We start from the raw sequence: 20,264 nt of genomic DNA on the forward strand, positions 1-20,264 counted from the left end.
GCAACACAAAGTGCTTTACATGGAAAATCAATTTATGCATATTAAAAACAAAATGAGCCTTTGCATACATCAAAAGAGACCACATAAAAAAATCAGTCTTTCATACAGTTGCACGCACAAACATGCATATATACACACAAAGCAGATACAAACTATACAGATAAACTACTAAAAGAACCTTAAAATCAATCCTGAAATACACAGGAACCAATGCAGCAATTTTAAAACTGGTGTTATGTGTTCCCGCCCTCTGGTCCTCGTCAAAACTCGTGCCGCCGAGTTCTGAAGTAGCTGTAGGTTCAAAATGGACTTTTTGGGTAGACCAGAGAGCAGCGCATTACAGTAATCTAATTTACTAAAAATAAAAGCATGCATCAGCACCTCCATGCTGGCAAGAGGGAGAAACTGGCGGACTCTGGCAATGTTTTTAAGATGATAAAATCCTGTCTTTGTGACATTTCTGATGTGTGGAATGAAATCAAACTCAAAGTCGAAAAGAACACCTAGGTTTTTTTCACACACTTAGAGGGATTGAAATTGAATAGTTTTGGTAAAATGATCTCTCTCTTGTCTTCAGGACCGATAATTAAAACTTCACTTTTGTCCTGATTAAGCTGTAAGAAGTTTTCTGCCATCCATGACTTTAAAATACAGTTTAAAAGGACATTGACTGGCTCCAGGTCATCAGGAGACACAGAGATGTAAAGCTGTGTGTCATCAGCATAGCTGTGAAAATCAATGCCGTGTCTCCTGATAACATCCCCAAGAGGTAACATGTACAAATTATAAAGTATTGGGCCTAAAATTGATCCCTGGGGAACCCCACACGTGACTTCATGGATTTTTGAGGAGCATGTATCCATACTTACAAATAATTTTTGATTTGTGAGATAGGACTAAAACCATTTAAGTACAGTACCTGAGAGACCCACCAGACTTCTGAGCCTGTTCAGTAAAATCTGGTGATCAGCTGTATCAAATGCGGCACTAAGATCCAGTAGAACCAGGACAGAAAGTTTCTAAGTCTAAGTTAGATCTAAGATCAATAACAATTTTTAAAAAGGCCGTCTGTGTACTGTGGTTTGTCCTAAAACCAGACTGATATTTTTCTAAAATATTATGTTTATGCAAAAACTCATGTAATAGCATAAAGACAAGTTTTTTAATAATTTTAATTAAAAACTGTAAATTGGATAAAGGTCGGTAGATATCAAGAATGTCTAGATCTAAATTACTCTTCTTCAGAAGGGCCCTCACCATTGCCGCTTTAAAGGCAGCAGGGAAAACAACTGTCTGAAAAGAGTAATTTACAACATCTAAAAGCTCACACTCAAAGAAACCATAAAATGTTTTTAAAAGTGATGTAGGAATTGGATCTAAAGGCAAGTTGTTGTGTTAAGTCGGGAGAATACTCGAACAAGCATATTTGCATCAACCAGGACAAAACTCTCCAGTGTTTCCTCAGGTAAAAGCAAAGCTTCAGGTCTGCTTAAATCAAAATGTTGTGGAGATAAAAGACAGGATCTAATAACATTGAATTTACTTCAGAAATGGCATTCAAAGTCCTCACATGCAGCATCTGATGCAGGCATGGAAGACTAAAACTTGTATTTATTAAAAGATCTATTGTTTTAAAAAGAAATCTGGGGTTATTCTTGTTTTCTGTAATAAGATTGGAAAAATGAAGTGTTCTGGCTTGTTTAGCTGTTTCATTGTAGGTTTTAAGTGTTTCCTTAAAAATTTCTAAATAAATGATTAATTTTGTTTTCCTCCGTTTCTTCTCTGGTCTCCTGCAATTGAGTTCTTTGATTTGTTCATTCCTTCACGGTGGTGTGGGTTTGGATTTTATCATTTTAGTTTTGAGAGAAGTTACAGCATTGATAGCTGACTTAAGTTTGCTGTTAAAATGATCCACAATAAAATCACACGATGCAGGTAAAATCTGAGCAGGAGTTTGGTTTAAAATTTTAATAAAATTTGCAGCCACTTCAGAAGTAATATATCGTTTCCTCACAGTTCTCACTGAGACCTCCTGTTGGCTAAAAGTGGTGATGTTAAAAAACACACAGTAATGGTCTGACACAGCCAGGCCAACAACAGAGGGCACACCACTGGACAGACCACAGGTTATGACCAGGTCCAGGGTGTGTCTTCCGTTGTGAGTAGGCTGTGTGACATGTTGTTTGAAATCTAAACAGTTTAAAATATTTTTAAAACTCCTCTGCAAGAGCATCAGATCAGTTGTCAATGTGTAGGTTAAAATCACCAGTTAAAAATTTTTACTGTATTTTGAGTGTATTACAGTTAAGTCAGAAAATTCTTGTATAAAGCAGGAGGGATGTTTGGGTGGTCTATAAACAGTCATAGATAAAATAGGTGGGTTGCTAAAAACAAAAGCATGTTATTCAAATGACGAGTAATTATCAAACAACAATATTTTTGCTAAGATCCTCATCCTTTTGATCCTCAAGCAATTGATGCAGTTCCACCCCCTTTTCTGCCTCCCCTGATTGAAAATAAAAAATTAAAATTTGGGGGAGAAGCCTCAGTGAGGATAGCTGGTGTCATGGGGTGGTTGACACAACCAGGACTGGTTCTGAATTGACTGTTCAACTTAAATGCTTTCAGCAGCAGGTGGAGAACGAGCTCGTTTGGATCACCTCCTACACTGATGACATGCATCAGGCATTAGGAGGCGGAGTATATCTAGCTGCTGGCTACAACAGTTCCTTACCAGATCATCAGTTCTCCTGCTTGGCCTGAGACTGCTCCTGGAGAAACTTCTACCTTGTCTGCCGGATCACCTCAGTCTACGCTTGCTTCTGCCTGCCCTTTCGTCCACCTTGTCTGCCGGATCACCTCAGTCTACGCCTGCTTCTGCCAGCCCTTCATCCACCTTGTCTGCCGGATCACCTCAGTCTACGCCTACTTCTGCCTGCCCTTTCGTCCACCTTGTCTGCCGGATCACCTCAGTCTATGCCTGCTTCTGCCTGCCCTGACTGCCACCAATTCCTGGAGGGAGATCTACTGTTGTTAACCGGCGGCTGGTGGATCACCTCCCTGCCTTGGATCTTGGGAGACTAAGTAGGACTGGTTCAGTATTATTATCATTATTATTTCAAGCTCTGTCTTCCTCCTAGGAAATTGTGGGCTTCATTTAACTTTGACTCTCCTTTTCTGACAGAACCCCACCACGCAGTGAAGATTCCCTCCTCTGTTCCGCCGAGCTTGCCAGCTGGTCTATCAATAAAATTGTGTTATTTTGCAGCATGGTGGTTCTGTCTGCTTCCTGGGTCCGATCCCTTCCCTGCACCATGACAACTGGAGCATCAGTATCAAGCTAGGTAAACTTATTATTATTATTATTATTATTATTATTATTATTATTAGTGCTTGTAGCACACAATAAATGTAGACATAGCTTAAGGATTTTTTTTTACATTATCAAAAGTTGCCTTGAATTAATAAGAAAAGTTGGTAATAACAAAATCTGTCAAGTTAATCTCTGACAACAATGAACGTTGAAAATATGATCATAGTGATGCATGGGTAGAAATGTAAAAAAAAAAAAAAAATAGAAAAGAAAGCATCAAGTTGTCAGAGCTGTTTCTTCTGAATTACTTACTAAAATCACTGAAAACCATCTTGGAACAACTTATACTGCATACTAAATCCATGTATGCTTTTATTGGGATGCCAGAAATATAAAACTATATGGTACCTTGAGAGATACATGATTGCCAAACATTATCAATACCAGTTAGCCCCTTAACATGTAATCAAAACAAACAAAAAGGTGAACATTAGAAATTTTTTTTTATATACATATCAAAGAGTTTCTGTCAGCAACATCCGACAACCTGAAATTTCAACACTAAGAGTTCACTTTAAACACAAATGACTGTATATGAAAGAAGCCCAATAGGCAATTACACTTGTACATAGTAAACACTAACCACCACCGATGATAATTACAAGCTAACTGCATGACCCATTCAATCAACAGCTCATAAATTCACAAATTTAATGTTTTAATTTAAATAGTTTCATTGGGTCAATGAAATTTAAAAAAGGAAAAAAAGGAAGGGGTATTTTAGTGGTTTCAAAGCTATATATTACTAACTGTAACTATAAAACAGGTCAAGTACACAGTCAATAGACCTTTTATGGGCACCCAGTTTAATTCGAAGCCCTCTTTTTGACCTGCCGCTGTTAGTCCTCAAGTGACTTTTCAGAGGGGAGATTTGTGTATTCCTTACTACATCTATTTATTTCTCCATCTCCGTTGTTACATTATCCTTTCAGATCTATCATGTCACCCCTCCAGGCTTTGCAGCATCTTCTACTTAAACAAAACCCCAGTTTTCTTCAGTTAGTCATTAGTTACATATTAACAGAATTGTAACCAAATATATCTGTGATCAGTGAAGCTTTGGCTCTAGATGAAAGTGAGTATCAGTTAGGTCAAAACTGATCCAGTGTTCAGTATAAGCAATTACAGAGTCCAGTTTTGAACAGATTTGCATAGACATTCATGTCACAGACTGATAAGACTGTGGTTTTTGTTTTGTGTGCTGTATGAGCCAGGCTGCAGCACAAGACTACTGTTACAAATGTGGAAATATACAGTCCATACTGCTCTCTGGATCACTGAAACTCGACTGAGCAGCGAATATACTAAAAACGATTGGTTTAAAAGTGACGGCTGCTAAAAGGAGTTTGTGTGCATTTAAAGTGATTTGAATCAGCAGTCCTCCAGTGGATTTTATCAAACTGAGACTCAGCACCTTTGCAGGAGAAAATGTCTGGAGGAGGAAGGGGCCAGAGTGCTGTTTACGAGTGTCAATAACAACTGGGGAAACAAGAGGATGTCTGTTCTGATCACATCTTCTGCATGATCATTTGGCACCCCTGGGCAGGTTTTCTATTAGAGAAATTTTTCTGAAAAGCATAAAACCAAACATGAAACATCCTCGTCATAATTTTAAACAAGATTCTGTTCATTAAATAATTATTGTACATATGTAAAGGTTGTGTAACAGTTACAGACCTCAGAGACCTTGGTAGAGCTAATCTTGGCTGTAGATTGTTGTTGATAACCATTGGAAAAGGTGTCTCTAGTGGCCCAGAAAATTTAAATAACTGCAAAGAAAAATTAGACTATATCAAGACATCAAACCACTTTAAGTTGTTTCCTCTTGTCTTCAGTGGTTTAGTCATGAAACTGCAGTCAGCAGCAGCTTTGGGGGTCTGGTTTATATCAGGAAGAAAATAAAAACACTGAAGTACTTACTGAAACCCATTAAAGTGCTTGAATGAGTTTTTGAGTTTGACAATTCAAATCTAAACTGATGCCAGCATCTGTTTTACAGAACCACACCACCTTGAAATCAGTTTAAAAAATTAAATGAAAAGAAATTTAATTTAATTTATTATGTCCCAAAGGGAAACAACAATGTCGTAGAAGGCTTTTTAAAATAAAATAAAATAAAAACAATAATGATAAGAATTTAGTGCCATGTTCTGGAGTGCGATGGCTGCTGTAAGGAATGATCTCCAGTACCTTCTTGTATTGGACTTGACAAAGCCTCACACTGAACACACACTGTTTCTTCACTGTGTTGTGCGGCGGATGTGGGGCATCCTCCACTTTCAGCTGCTTGTGCAGCATTCTTTTCTGGGCAATCAGCTCCAGCGGCTCCAGAGTTATTCCCAGCACAGAACCAGCCTTTTTGATCAGTTTGTTCAGTCTCTTTAAGTCTCCGGTTCTGATGCTGCTGCCCCTGCCAGATGGTTGCAAAGCTTAAAGAAGATATTGAACATCTTGGTGTAGGCATTGAATGATCTTAGCTTTCTTAAGTAGTACAATATTCTTTGTTTCTTCTTGTAAATGGCTTATATGTTGCATTTCCAGTCTAATCTGTTGTCTAGTTGAACTCCAAGATACTTGTATTTCTCCACCTCTCCTCCCTGGATGTAGACAGTGCTTAGTTTACTCTCGTTCTTCCTGAAGTCAACAATCATCTCTTTTGTTTGTGTTTAAGATGAGGTGATTGTTAAAGCACCATCTCACAAATTGATTGAGCAGTTCTTTGTACTCAGCTTCTTGTCCATCACTGATACACCCCACCACTGCAGAGTCATCAGAGTATTTCTGCAGATTACAGGACTCAGAGTTTTATTGGAAGTATGATATGTACACTGTGAAGAGAAATGCTGATAGTACAGTTCCCTGTGGTGCTCCAGTGCTGCTGACCACCATCTCAGACACACAATCTTTCAGCCTCACAAACTGTGGTCTGTTGGGTAACCCTAAATCCAGGTAGTTTTGGATGTATCTACCTGGGATTTATGGGGCTCCTAACATAACAGAGCAGCCAAATTTTATTAAAAGGTCTTTAGAAATCATAAACATGATCCTCACAGTGTTGCCTGGTTGGTCCAGATGAGAGTGAGCTCTCTGAACTCCAAGTCCATTACGATATGCAAAATGGTTCTTTGAAAGGTGTTCACTTGCTTATTGAACTTTGTTCCGAACTCAATCTAATGAAGAACATCTTCAGCTCATTAGCTCTCTCCAGGTTCCCGTCAGTCTGATCCCCCTTTAGCTTGAAGCTGACTACACATTCCTCATGTTCTGCTGGAGCTGACTTTCTAACTTTTTCCTGTAGACTTTCTTGCACTTCATGATCTTTATTTCAAGTTGTTTTTCTGTTATCTTCAATAACTCCCTGTTTCCCTCCCTGAAGGCCTTTTTTTTTTTTTTTTTTTTTTTTTAAGGTTTAGCAACTTTTTCAGGTCACTGGTGATCCAGGTCTTGTTATTTGGAAAGCATCTCACTGTTCTTGATGGGATTATACTCTCCTCACAAAATTTGATATAATCTATCACACACTTAGAAATGTCATCGATGGCCTCAAAGCACCCTCTCAGAACATCCTTAGCTTCATTAGACCAGATTTTAATAGTTTGTGTGATGACTGGTTGCTGCTGAACAACTGGTTTGTAGGTGGAGGTGAGAAGAACCAGATTATGGTTTGATCTTTCTAAAGGAGGTACGGCAGAGAAGACATATGCATTTTTAACAAAGTATGAACTATTAATGAACTCTGTCCCTGGATCTCTGTAGGCTGTGCAGGCTGGATTTTGGGAGGGCTCAATAGCCACATTGTGATGAGCCCCAGAACCAGAGGCAAAAGAGGAGCGATCTCCTCGGCGGTGTAGACCACAGGCGGTGGAGGAGGAGCGATCTCAGTGCCAGGAACCAGAAGCGGGTGGGGAGCTTCTCGACCTGAGACCTCCTCTGGAACATGGACTCGAGCTGGGTGAGGAGCATCTCGACCTGAGATCCCATCTAGAACATGGACTCGAGCTGGGTGAGGAACGTCTTGACCTGAGACCCCCTATGATACATGGACTTGAGCTGGGGCCAACACTGGTGATGTGGACTGTTGATCTAGTAACGGCACTGGGGGAGAAGACCTGGGCAGTGGATTGGGATGCTGAAGAGCTGGGCAAGACTTGGGTTCCGGTGTGGGGAGCTGAGGCACTGGAGCAGATCTGGGCCGGTTTTTTCTGCCTGCTGGGTGCATTTCGGGTCAGATCCTTCTGTCACATGTGGTGGCGGAGGTGAGGACCCAATTGCATGCAGTCAAGGGAGGAGGCAGAATCGGTGCAAGTGACAAGGTTTAATTTCCTAAAACTCAAGACAGGGAACCACACGTGACAGGGAGTATACCACATATAAGGATCTGACAAGAGCAAACTGAAAACCAAGGGCATATATACACAGAGGGAGTAACAAGGAACAGGTGAAGTGAATGAATAATTTGACCAGGTGAACTAATGAGCCAGGAACAGAAAACACAGAGCACATGAGGGAAAACTACAAACTGAAATAAACATGACAAAACCAAAAATCCAAACATGATCTAAACAGAAACTAAACATGACAGACACCAGAATATAAACCAAGATCATGAAACATGACAGAACTCACTCATTGAATCATTGTGCAGAACTTCATAGGCAGTTGGATCATTTAATTTGAGTCAGGTGTGTTGTAGCAGGGACACATTGAAGCCCTGCAGGACTACGGACCTTGCAGGACTGAAATGAGTAGCCCTGCTTTAAACTATTGTCCCGACAGTTGGCAGGAAGACATATTAGTGACATATCACAAATAAATGACCATATAGGGAATTTCTTCCTCCCTCAATGCACATCAGGGCAAATATCATTCTAAAGTGTTTTATTAAGAAGCTACAAAGTCATCTTGAGGAAGTGGGATGGGTGGGGGAAGATGGCACTATTATACACAGCACTGCCAACCATAGGACTCAAGACTAAGATATGACAACTGGCAATAAAATGATAAATTTTGTCACTTCCTGACTAGATTTATGTAATAACACTGGTTGGTTAGGGTTAGAAAAAAATATATCATTGTTTTCTTTATAATAGGCTCTTTATGCCAACCCTACAGAGTAATGGCTCATATTCTTATATTCTCAAAAACATAATTATAGCTAATAATTCCCAGCATAATTACCCTTATGGACATATTTTAAGAGAAGGACAGTTTTGGAACTGCATGGACCCTGTAAGAGAACAGAAGTCACAGTTGTTGTTTAATTGTAGTTCTTTTTACTCATCCACTTACCAGGGTGATGACTGGTAAAAACATTTGTGTTTTGGTCACAAATACATAGTTTGGCTATCACTGATCTCATGTGAATTTGGTTCTATGCCATTTTGTAGATAATAAAGAAATTGTAAAATGTGAAGTATGTGTTAGAAATCAGCGGCATGATGGCCTGCAGCTGTTTTGCTTAAATTTTTATTCTTACATAAATGTGACTTATTATTGGTTTAATTATTTTGTGAAAGAGGGGCAGATTATATAACACTGTCTTCTTTCTGCTTCTTTTCATTCAGGTGTTTCAACATTTTTGTTGTATTGACTGTTTTGTTTTTTTAAGTTCTTGTTAAGAATGAAATAAATATTAAAAAAGAAAAAAATCCAGCTATATCACCAAGTAAATTCAACAGTCAAGAAATGTGCTGATGACAGTAAAACTTTGGCTGCAAAAAGCAAAGGTATGTTTGGAGAAAACATGGTGCAGAATTTCCAGAAAAGAACATTGCTCCATCTGTTAAGCATGGCAATGGATCAGTTATTTTTCTGGCTTGTGTTGCTGCCTGTGTCAAAGAAAAGCATTTCCTTGGCTCACGTGGATACCCATGCAAGACCAAACTGTATTTAAGTCAAAACAGCTCTCATCAAAATGATGATAGTAACCATGTGTAATGTTAGTAGCAATTCACAGTGTTTTAGGTTTTGTCATTTGGCTCTATTCTTGGACCTTTCAGCCCAGCAGCAGCAAAAACCCTACAGAGAGCAACATCAATGAAGGAGCAACATTGATCAAGACAAAGACAATTTACAGTAAAAGTGAGAAGCTGTGGTAGAGCAGGTTGTGAGGCAACTTCAGAAAGTAGGTATTAAAAGAAATGTTTTCAGTTAGATTATAATCTGAAGTAGAATTATTACTGATCATGTTGTAGATGCTAAAATTACATGTTGTGAAACTACTTTGTGACATTCCTGACATCTGCAACAGCCATGCATCACAGTCAGCCTTGTTTGACACTGCGATCAGTGTGTGTTTGTGTGTGTGTGTATGTATGCAAATAGTGACTTCTGCAACAACTCGCAGTGCTGTCAGCGTTCAGCAGAGGATGCTGCTGTGGTGTCGTAGTCCTTCCCCGAGCTGCCTATAAAGGCTCCAGTCCTAATTACATGATCCACACAGCTTCTAATTCGCCATACTCCTCTCAAATGACATTTACTAATTACTCCTTCCTTTTTTTAGAAACAGCTTTCTGGATTTTATCACCCCACCCCCCTCTATGCTCATTGTCATGTTGGAACAAACAACTTGGCTGTTGTGGCAGTCACATCCTATTTGACTAAAAACGAGTAAGAAAACAAACAAACATCTTAAATCCCTTTATAGCATGATGTTACATGAAACAATCTGGTTTAGCAAGAATTAAATAAATTGAAGGAGATGCAGGGGGAAATTTGCAATGCAGTGATGTTGGGTAAATAAGCAGAAGCATCTTTAAAGATCGAAAATAAAGCTGTCATTACATGTTTGCAAAAACATTATCCCGTTTGTAGAAAATGCATAAAAAACATTTATGCAGTTTGCAAGTGTCATGTGTTGTATTGCTGGGGAAAATGTAATATATAAATGAATAACTTGACCTCACCTGTGATAGATTATTGACCTTTCAGGATAGTTTCTACACTTTCTACAAAGTAGCATGTGCAGGTATTAACGTTTCTGGATTCTAATAGGTTTGTTCTGTTTGCTATAATTGCATGATTAACAAAAAAAAAAAAAAAAAAAACAACTTTATTTATGTTGTGTTTGCTATTGTTTATCTCCCTTATTATTACATCTTGAGGCTCAGTTAAACATCTTTACAGTAGCCTCTCAAGCAGACACATTAATGTAAAAAGACTGTAAACAAAATCAGTTTGATCCTGGCATGCTGCAGCTTTTATCCCCTGAAGGTTAGCAACCAGTCAGCTCTGTTCTCCCTGGTTCATTCTTGTGTCAGGACGGCAGCATAACAAAACCTGGTTATATGAATGTATTGTTATAATGTTATCTATGAAGGACCAATAATTTATTTAATGCATTATAATGTGACTTGATTGAAACGAGCTGTGGGTTAGGGTCTTATTTAATTTCAACATGCATTATGGTTGATGTTTAAACTAACCAAAAGGCTCTTTTGTAACATTTGGTGTACTCAAGGGGTTCTTTGAGTGGTCCACAAAATAAAGACTGATTGCATTAATGTTAATTATGATGACTGATAACACTGAAGAGGTGAAAAACCCTGCATGTGTTTTCTACTGTCAGATTAACGCACCTCAGAATGGTGGTCTTTTTCTGTTTGTTTCCATGTTCAACAGACATAGGCAGGTTACTGTACAGCTCAACATGTTTTTGGAACTTTAACTAGAATAGAGACTGGCATGTCTCACTGATGGTCTCCAATCTGGCAGGCAAGCATTTCTCCCACGGCTGCTCCCTCTCAACTCAGACTGATTCTCCTATGTCAAGGCCAGTTAGCTTGCCCGCCACTCACAGTTCATGAGTGGGGGAGTGGTAGACTCTGGACCCGGGAGATGGTGGATACTACTGGTCATGGCACACAAGCTGCAAATGTATATAATACTGCAAGAACTACAGTGTTTGTTGGCTTGTTGTTATTCACTGATGTTATATGTTGTAGGCTGAGACTTCCATAATTTACAACTGTTGTGTAACAGTGCTGAGATGTTACAGTACCTCCTCAGGGCTTTGAGTCTTGATCACATGCAGGAAGTCTGGGTTTGTGCACATACAGATTTTTTTTCTTTTTACTTTTTAAGTGCTAGCTTGAGATCACTGTCCAGTTGTGTAAATTATGAGATGACCACAAAAAAACAACAAACTGTTAACATCCAACATGGCAAACTTATTGAGGCATGTACAGTTTACATGTCAAACACAAGTTCTAGTCATGTCTGTCATATCTGAAATTATGCAGCTTTTTACTCCACATGCATGCTTCTATTTTTGCTGGTGCAGATGAAACAGTGCAGACTGTTTGAGTGCTCTATTTTAGGAGTCAGGCATGAATTATAGAGAGAGTAGCAAACAATGTGTATTGCAATCCCTTTCTGCTGACCTGAGTGAACACCGAGATGGAGTCTGGAAGAGTGTCTGTGATGAGCTACCATGAGCTGCTCTTGGAGTGTTGGTGGGCTGCGTGATGGCAGGATCCCAGCTCTTGGCACTAGCCCAAGCCTTTGTGATTTGTGCTTGCTGCTGCCTACATGGTCACCACCTGGTTGCATCTTCCTCCAGTCTCCTTGGGTTATACACAGTGCATTCAAAGCAGGTCTGTAATTGAATTTCACACGTCACCACTAGCTGCACTGTGTTTTCTGTAAGCAGTGTGGACTGCACCATAAAAAATCTTTATTTGATATGTGGGATTTTGAAGAGGGAAAGTAGATTTCAGCTCCTCTTCACACTTCTCACTTCATCTCATAACATGTCCGAAATGTTTTATTTTGCGGAGCCATTGGATTTGATCGTGTTTTCTTGCTGCTTTTTCACTTTCTAAAGCTTTATGATTTAACCACTTTTTTCAATTTTGCAACTTTATACATGAGGTGGTTTGCTCTCTTTCCATGCTGTACAGCTCCACTCTGGAGACAAATACTCCTCAATGCAGGCCAATTATCAGTCACTGTGAGTACAGACATTAATGCAATGTGGCAGAGCCTGAGAAGCAAAGGCAGGGTGTCTTCCTTCAGCTAATGTGAACTCAGAGGGGACATGTAAACAAGTCCCTGTGTTACATAATCTGTCCCTTCCTCCAAGTTGCATTTTCTTTCTCCTTTGCTCACCCATTTTTTCTCATGTCTCCCATCTCAACACTGACCAGTGCAGAGACTATAGAGTGTTAACATTGTCCACTTCCTCTGCCATCCGCTATGTAGAACTACCCCACAGCCATGCAGGTACATTATCTTCATGGACGTCTTGACATGGTTCCCAGAGGAGGAATCATACAGACAACTTCCGGATGATATTTAGCTAAATTTTTTACTTTTGTCTGCAATTATACCATTTCAAGTACAGGAAACATCATCTCTTTTAAACATCAGTATGCCATCATTGTTTTAATGCACACACGGGATGTTGTATCAGCACGTGGCTCAAATCTGTTCTTTACTTTGTGTCTTATACACTCTAATGATGCCTGTAGACCAGTGGCATATCCAGGAGATTTTCAGTAGAGTGGCCAAAACAAGACATAAGTTAGTGCAGCATGGTCAGTTAGTAGATCCAGGAACATCCACATTGTGTCCTCATAGCCAAAAGATAAGAAAATTCTGTCATCCCTCTCACTTTATTGCTCCACTTTTTAGCTAATGTGTGCTTAAACGGGTGAGTCTGAGATCTTTCCTTTTGTATTATTATTATATTGTCACCTTATGTCATTAATTCAGAATTGGGGTGGCCACAGGGGTAGTGACGAACAAAGAATCACATCAGAAACTGTGAATGAGCTCACAGGGTTATTGCTGATACGGTGTCCATAGAGCTCTGTCGCTGATAAATTAAATCTAAGGATAACAGATGCTGCCAATCAGTGATAGGTTAGTGAGGTCAAATTATGATCCATATGCTGACCTTTTCCAATGCTGCCTCCTTTCAGAGTGCCTATCATCAGGGCTATCAGTAGGAACTAATGAATCTTAATGGTCTGGTCCTGGCAGACTAGCCATCATTGACACAACTGCGTTGTGCTCACTAGGCTCAGGCAAGGTTACACAACTGCTGATGAGTCCTCTCAATCAAAAGACTATAATATCAACTGTTGCAGTGTATCAACAGCACATTCAACACAACTGGCACATCCAACATGACCCTGCTATTAGCTTCTTCACTGTATCCACTGGAAAATATCAAGAATGACATGTTAGTTTGGCTTAGATCATTTCACTAAAAGAACAAAAAAGTAAATTATTATTGTTAATCTGTAGCTTAGTGTGTACAGTTGTTTCTTATCGATCCATTTTCCCCCTATGCCTGCTGTTGTTGTGACCAGGGTTAGAACTGGTAATTTTACATGCTGAGCAGCACCGTTCTGAACTCCTCAATCACTGTGTTGTCATAGATGATTCCTTGTTAAATTTGTAATTTGTTTGTCTTATTTTCTTAATTCTTATAAATCATGAACATGGAGTGTTGTCGCAAAACCAATATTTACATCATGGCAATAGATTAATTACTCATTATTCACTTCTTTATTTATAGCTGATGTAAATGAGGGGGAAAAAACTGCTTGTGCACTTATATCTACAAGTACAGATGGTGGATATCTTTAGCTTTTATCTTCCCTTCAAAATGCAGTTATGAACAAACCTGGACACTTGGGGGAGCTTTTATGTGTCTTCATGTAAATATGCAGGCTCACCAAGGCTTGCACAGAGTGATTGAGTCATGAACCATGAAAATGTCAGCTCATGTTAATAATAATGCTGGATCAAGCATGCTTGATCTCAATGGTTGCACTCCATGCTGTATATGTGGATGGTCAGCATTATAAATCTATTTATGTCACACAGCAAGCGCATGTTTTTCCCCCCCTGATTGTGGCCTTCAGAGTGAAGCTGCAGCGCCAGGATTAATAAGCCTCTCGCAGTCTGCCTCAGTTAGACTCAAAGCTGAGGAAGCTGAGCAGTTGCTGCCTGCAGTGCATAACAACAGTTCCTAATCTGATAGAAATGGACAAGTCAAAGTGAGGGTGTATAACATAATTAAATTCTTTGAAGTTATTTTACAATTTACTATTACAAATCACAGATCTTCAATAAAAAAATACATTTGTGCAGGATTACAAATTATAATGGAATCATCAATTTTAAAGTTTATCTCTGACTGAGCCCATTTGATAAATATATCAAAATGTGGTTTGCTATATCTTCAGGCATGCAGGGGAAGGCAAGTTCAGTCCTCAAAAACTACAGTCCTGCATGTTTTAGATGTTTCCCTGTTCCAACCCACCTGATAAAAATGAGTCTTATCAGAACTTGAAAAGCTGTTGGATCCATTCAATTTTAATCAGGTGTGTTAGAGCAGGGAAACATCTAAAACATGCAAGACTGCAACTCTCTAGGACCAGATGTCCCTGCCTGCCTAACCTAATGCCAAAAAGCTGTTTCTTGAATCCAATGAACAATCCACACATTGAAGACATTCAGCTAAGAAACTGGAACCTTTTTTTTCTAAGATGGAAGACTTTCAAATTATCACCACGTTTTATGTCAATAAACTGATAAAAATGTTCTAACAGAATCAGATATAATTTGCTTTCTCTTAGCAAATAGCAGAGGTTTTACGGTGTGTGAAAAATGCCACCACAGCCTCAAGTAAGACACCTTTACTGCAGAAAAAAAAAAAAAAAAATAACCCCCAAAAAATGGCAGAAATTTACATTGAAAACTGTCATTTCACATCTTATTTATGACATTTTTATCAATTCAGGCTGTATTTTCTCCAACTGTGTTGCAAAAAGCAATGCTACCTCGGTTCACTGGAGATCTCATAGCATTTGGATGCATGCATCTATTTAATTTCAGCCCACACTGTGCACACCCTGCCTGAGGTCTAATTACATTTGCACAGTTCAGAAGTCTTCATTTGTCACCTCTTGAAAGACCTCTCTGACACTGTACGAAAACAGAAAGGATGTGAGAACATTTAAGTATTTAACTGTGATCTGCTGGACTCTGTAATAAGCATAGAAAATTGTTAGGGCATATTTTCCCCAAGCTCAGGGCTAATTATTAGCATGTCTGAGGCTTAAACTCTCACACTCACAATGACACATGCAGTAGAGACCACCTAAGATACAGATGAGCAAAAAAAAAAAGAATAAAATAAAACAGAGAGGGAAGCTCAGTTGACTTCCTCTGTCATTACTCACACCTGCAGTGGGATGCAATCTCCATAGCAACAAGGCTTGGCAACATTGTGCAGAATTGATATCTGAGGTTGTGATCTCTAATACCCTTTTTTCTCCCTTTTTTCTGCAGTATGTTGTGAAAATGCATTTCTCCTTTTTTTTCCAGCCCCTCTCCCCTTTCATCTTCATCTTTAATCTGAATGTTTTCAACCAAGAAATGAGCTCTTTGCTGAATCATCAATCTTTCATCTGGAAGAGATCATTAGAGTGGAACAATCATCCCAAATCAAGCTCACACCCAGGAACAAACCACTGTAATTCTATTTGTCTGCACTTTTAAGTCTCCTGGCTGTCTGGGCGCCAGCAGTGTTTAATTTAATTTAATGAATAATTTGTGTATTATATGGCATTCAGTTAATGCTATTGTAACATCAAAGCTCATGTGCAAAATTTTCTCTAATCACTTTATCAACCTCATGAATATTTTGCTGACCATAGTTTGTAGACAAAGCATTTTAGCAATGCATGTGATGATGCAGGAAACTTTTCTTCCGTGTTTGGCACAAACTGTGCAGATGAACGAATTGAAAAATTCTACTGAACTATTTTGAATTACTTATTTTGTTTTTAAACATTGTGTTCATTTTGGTTTTAGGAATTTTAAGAATTGAAAAATGGTGATGTATTTTTGCACCATCATGTAAATCAAAGCATTTCTACATCAATACGCCATTGGGGGTTTTATTTTCTCTTAAAACGGCTGACACTTCATTTAATCAGCTAAAAGACCATTGTGATGACTGAAAATACAGATTTTCAGGGTAAAAACATACAGATGACATTATAATAAAGAACAACATCTTAGGTGATGTTAGTCCATGAAGAATATTAAAGCTGCTGCTGCAGAGCTCAGGCTCTCAGGGTGGGTTGTCTTACTTTACAATGACCTTGGATATTTCCTTTATGTTGAATTTGTTATCTTCCAGTTTTTTTTCTTCATCCTTTGTAAATATTCATGCTGTAACCTGCATTTGGTTCCCTCAAGAAGTGCAACTTCATCATGTGCTAATAATGAGCCTGGTGGCCACAGTCCCATCAGGATGATGGTCGACTTGATGCTGCCATCTACTGGTTATGCAAGAGGATGTGAATGAAGCATTGAAAGACATTTTATATGTGTTTTTTGGTGAACAACTACAGCTGCACCAGTAATACTGAAAATTTGTAAAAGAACCTTTATAAGCATTAATCAACTTCATGTAATGTTACATTTTTGAGGGTGCTGGCCACATTTATAAGTTAGATGACCTACTGTGCAAATGTGTATAATAGATCATTTGATTCCATGTTAATGTGTTTACATTTAATAGATGTTATATTAAGTGTTGTCTTATACACAAAATATATATGCATGATGGGAGGATTTATGATTGCTGAAAGATGCATCAGTTAACACTGTGTTCTAGTATTTGCTGATAGTTACATCACTGTAAGCATTTTCTCATTAGAAAGGATAGACAGGTTCATAGTTGTTTTTTCTTTTTTTAAAGATGTTTTTTGATGAGTCACCGAGTGTGTAAAAACAGTAAACACTTGAAATCACCACAGTCATAATCATTTATACAAAGTAATGGGTGATGACATAATCATACACTCAAATGTATGTCATGTGTTGTTTTTGACTGGTGAAACTGTACACATATAAGTAATAGCTGAAACTATTACACATCATTTGTCTTCAGGAGCAGCCTGATTTCTTCAGAAAATGACCAGTCATGCTTTTTGATTGAATTAGCTTAAAGGGGCTTGGGATTTTGGAGAATACCTTTAGACGTATCTCATATGTAGGAAAGTGTGCTGATATAAAAACTTAATTTGATAATGATTTTTCAATGTTGACCTTGTTTACTGAAACAGGTGAAGACATTAGCTTCTTCTCTTCATAGCATCTTAAAATGCATACCATTTCCTGTAAAAGCCATTTTGTTGTCATGGACACAGACAGAAAAAAAGTAGGGGGAAAAAAAAAAGGAAAACATCATCTGTGTCCATAGCAACTGAGTCAAGTTTAGTGCTGCCAAAAATGGTTTAGGCAAAAGTCTTCTCAGAGATGTGAGACTGTGTGTGCATGTATGTGTGTGTGCATCTTTCATGACACATCCAGCTGTCAGTAAGCAAATCGAACACACACAAATGCTGCAAAATCACCAAAATCAAATGCATTTAACAGCCTCTTAATGATAACAAATAGAAAAGGTCTGATTTAGTCACGCAACATTCTGTTGGTGATGTAATTAAAGCAGAAACTAAAGCAAAGCCACAGCAAAATCCATCGACTGACAAGATGTTATGAAAGATTGAAATTATTACTGATGCTTAATACTGAGAAATGATTACATGTCTGATGCAGAGTCTTGTGTTAGTGCTCAGTCACAGAAAATAGGCCTCTTTTCCTGCAAACAGAGCAAAGCATCCTCAGGAAGCCTCTAATCCCCTTTAGAAATCTTAGTCAACTACTATAAATAGAAAGCATCATTTGGTGCCCTCTGCTGGAGATTAATTGGAGCCACTGGTGTGTACTGTGCTTTTTGTTGGAGGATCAAGCAACATTGCAGGACTATTCCCAGACAGGTGAGTGCTGGATTCCACGTAAAAGACACTATTTACCTGGCAGTTCTAATTTTATGGCAGTACCAATCAGTTGTTTTTGAGATGCTAAAAACTAGCTTATTTTTTTACTGTGAATACATTTTCCCACATCCTTGACTGCATCATCCTGCTGTCAGCCAGTCCCTAGGCTCCCCCCCTGCTTTCTCACAGGGTTTTATTAGTGGAAATTGCCTGGTCTCTCCAGGAAAAACTTAATAAAGCTTCTACTAAAATGAGTGCCTGTTTTGTTTGCAGAAAAGATAATGCTGTGGTAATTCCTCTTCAGTTTTTGGCCATGATCATCTATGTTTATTTTGCAAAAGGTAATCATGACCCAGGTGGGTGTAGCAAGGATCTAGGACATTCCAATAACCTCTTTGGACCATTTGGGAACACAGACAGGAACTATAACTAGCAATAAGTGGTAGAATTTGGACTTTGAAGAATGATGCTTGGAAAACAATTAATTTACATGTAATTGGGATCACAAAGCTGATAGTTTTCTGTTTTGAATAATATTATGAGAAAAGAGAAAGTGCCACAGAATGATGAAGTTATTTAGATAGAAAAACGTAACAAAAAAAAAAAGGTTATAGATGTTAAAGTATATTAGAATGTAAAAGACTTGAAAATAGAGCCATATGATTATGGTTAATGACTGCAATCATTATATGTCACTTCACGTAACAAGCTCAAGGTCTTAAACTTTAGTCCCACCTTACAAAAAAGTGGGAATAAAACAGAAACACTCTACAAACTTTTTTTTTTTAAAGATTAATAGGATTTTTAAAAGTGTACCACTGAGAATGATGGCATATGAATGGTGTTGTTTCTATGTCAAAAGAAATTTGAAACAGTGATTCTGTAGTTTGTCACCAGAATTATAACACTTTGATTCATAGTACTGCAGCCCTCCAGCATCTCATTAAGAGAGCAATGACCTCTTGTTTAAATAATCTGATCTGTAGCCCTCAGGGCAGGCCTCTGTTTGTGTTAGTGCAACAAAACAACAACCTTTAGAAGATTTTTTATTATCTACAAGTCTACAAGTGAAGAAATGCATTTGTATTTTAGTTATTGTACTAGAATTGATGTTGTTGTAGGCCTGGGGAAGTAAAACCAGAAATAAAACCAGACTAGTGTGAGTGTGTGAGAGACAGAGAGACAAAGACAAAGAAAGTGAATTTGTCTGCATGTGCCTATATTCGTTTGTGCAGACAGCCCTGCCCCTGCCGGTGCTGAATTGTGTGTGTTGGTATGATGGTGCTGCTGACAGTGGGAATGCAGCACAGCTAATCCCAGAGGAGAGCAGGGCACTGCAGAGGAGATGCTTAGCAGATCTCCCCTCATCCGTGTGAATGCTGTTGGCGGCTGGTGTGGAAAAGAAATCCGGAACAGGATCAGAAAGCGAGTCAGCCGTGTTTAATTTGCGCGGGACTTTTCACGCTGAGGGGAGGCAGAGATAACCAGCACCAAAGCATACAGAGACGTCTGCTGTCCTTCCTCTACTAACTGCGTGCCCCAGAAGTGACCATAGATAACAATCAGAAGGGGTCAGGGCATGTCAAATCTTTGTTCATTCACCCTTACTGATCCTGATTTAACAGATTGTGTTGCAGTGACAGATAATGTGCCAACTTTAAAGAGTCTGTTTACAAAACTGAACCCTTTTTGTTTTCCCTTTAGTAGCCTTTGCATTCTTTCTAACACTGTCAGCATGTTCTACTCTTTGAATCTATATAGTAAAACTGAAGTAGCCATTTTTGTAAGTGATGGCTAACATATGTAATATACTCTTTAATACCCAGAAATGAACTAAAATCATCTTGTGGAAAAATCATTACATCTCTATATATGATGTAATCTGTGTGATCACTGTGATTCACTTTTGGAATAATTCAATATACCCACTCAGTGGGTAACAAACAAACAAACACTTACTATGGTATGGAAGCTGAGAGCAGTCGTTATCAGTTATTATTCTCTTTTTGTAGTTGTTAGAGATAACAAATTAATTTTCTTGTTATCTCGAGATAACTAGGAGCATTTTCCCGTGATAACGGGAT

At 38.6% G+C, this 20,264-nt stretch overlaps 1 long non-coding RNA gene across 1 annotated transcript; it reads left to right on the forward strand.

Moving 5' to 3' along the window:
* Window positions 1-2,848: 2,848 nt before the first annotated feature.
* Window positions 2,849-16,211, forward strand: LOC121647794. The gene is made up of 3 exons (XR_006011890.1): window positions 2,849-3,084; window positions 3,185-3,344; window positions 15,716-16,211. It is a non-coding gene; the product is annotated as an uncharacterized LOC121647794 (long non-coding RNA).
* Window positions 16,212-20,264: the final 4,053 nt, after the last annotated feature.

Source organism: Melanotaenia boesemani, chromosome 10 (genome assembly GCF_017639745.1).
Source record: "Melanotaenia boesemani isolate fMelBoe1 chromosome 10, fMelBoe1.pri, whole genome shotgun sequence".
Taxonomy (NCBI): domain Eukaryota; kingdom Metazoa; phylum Chordata; class Actinopteri; order Atheriniformes; family Melanotaeniidae; genus Melanotaenia; species Melanotaenia boesemani.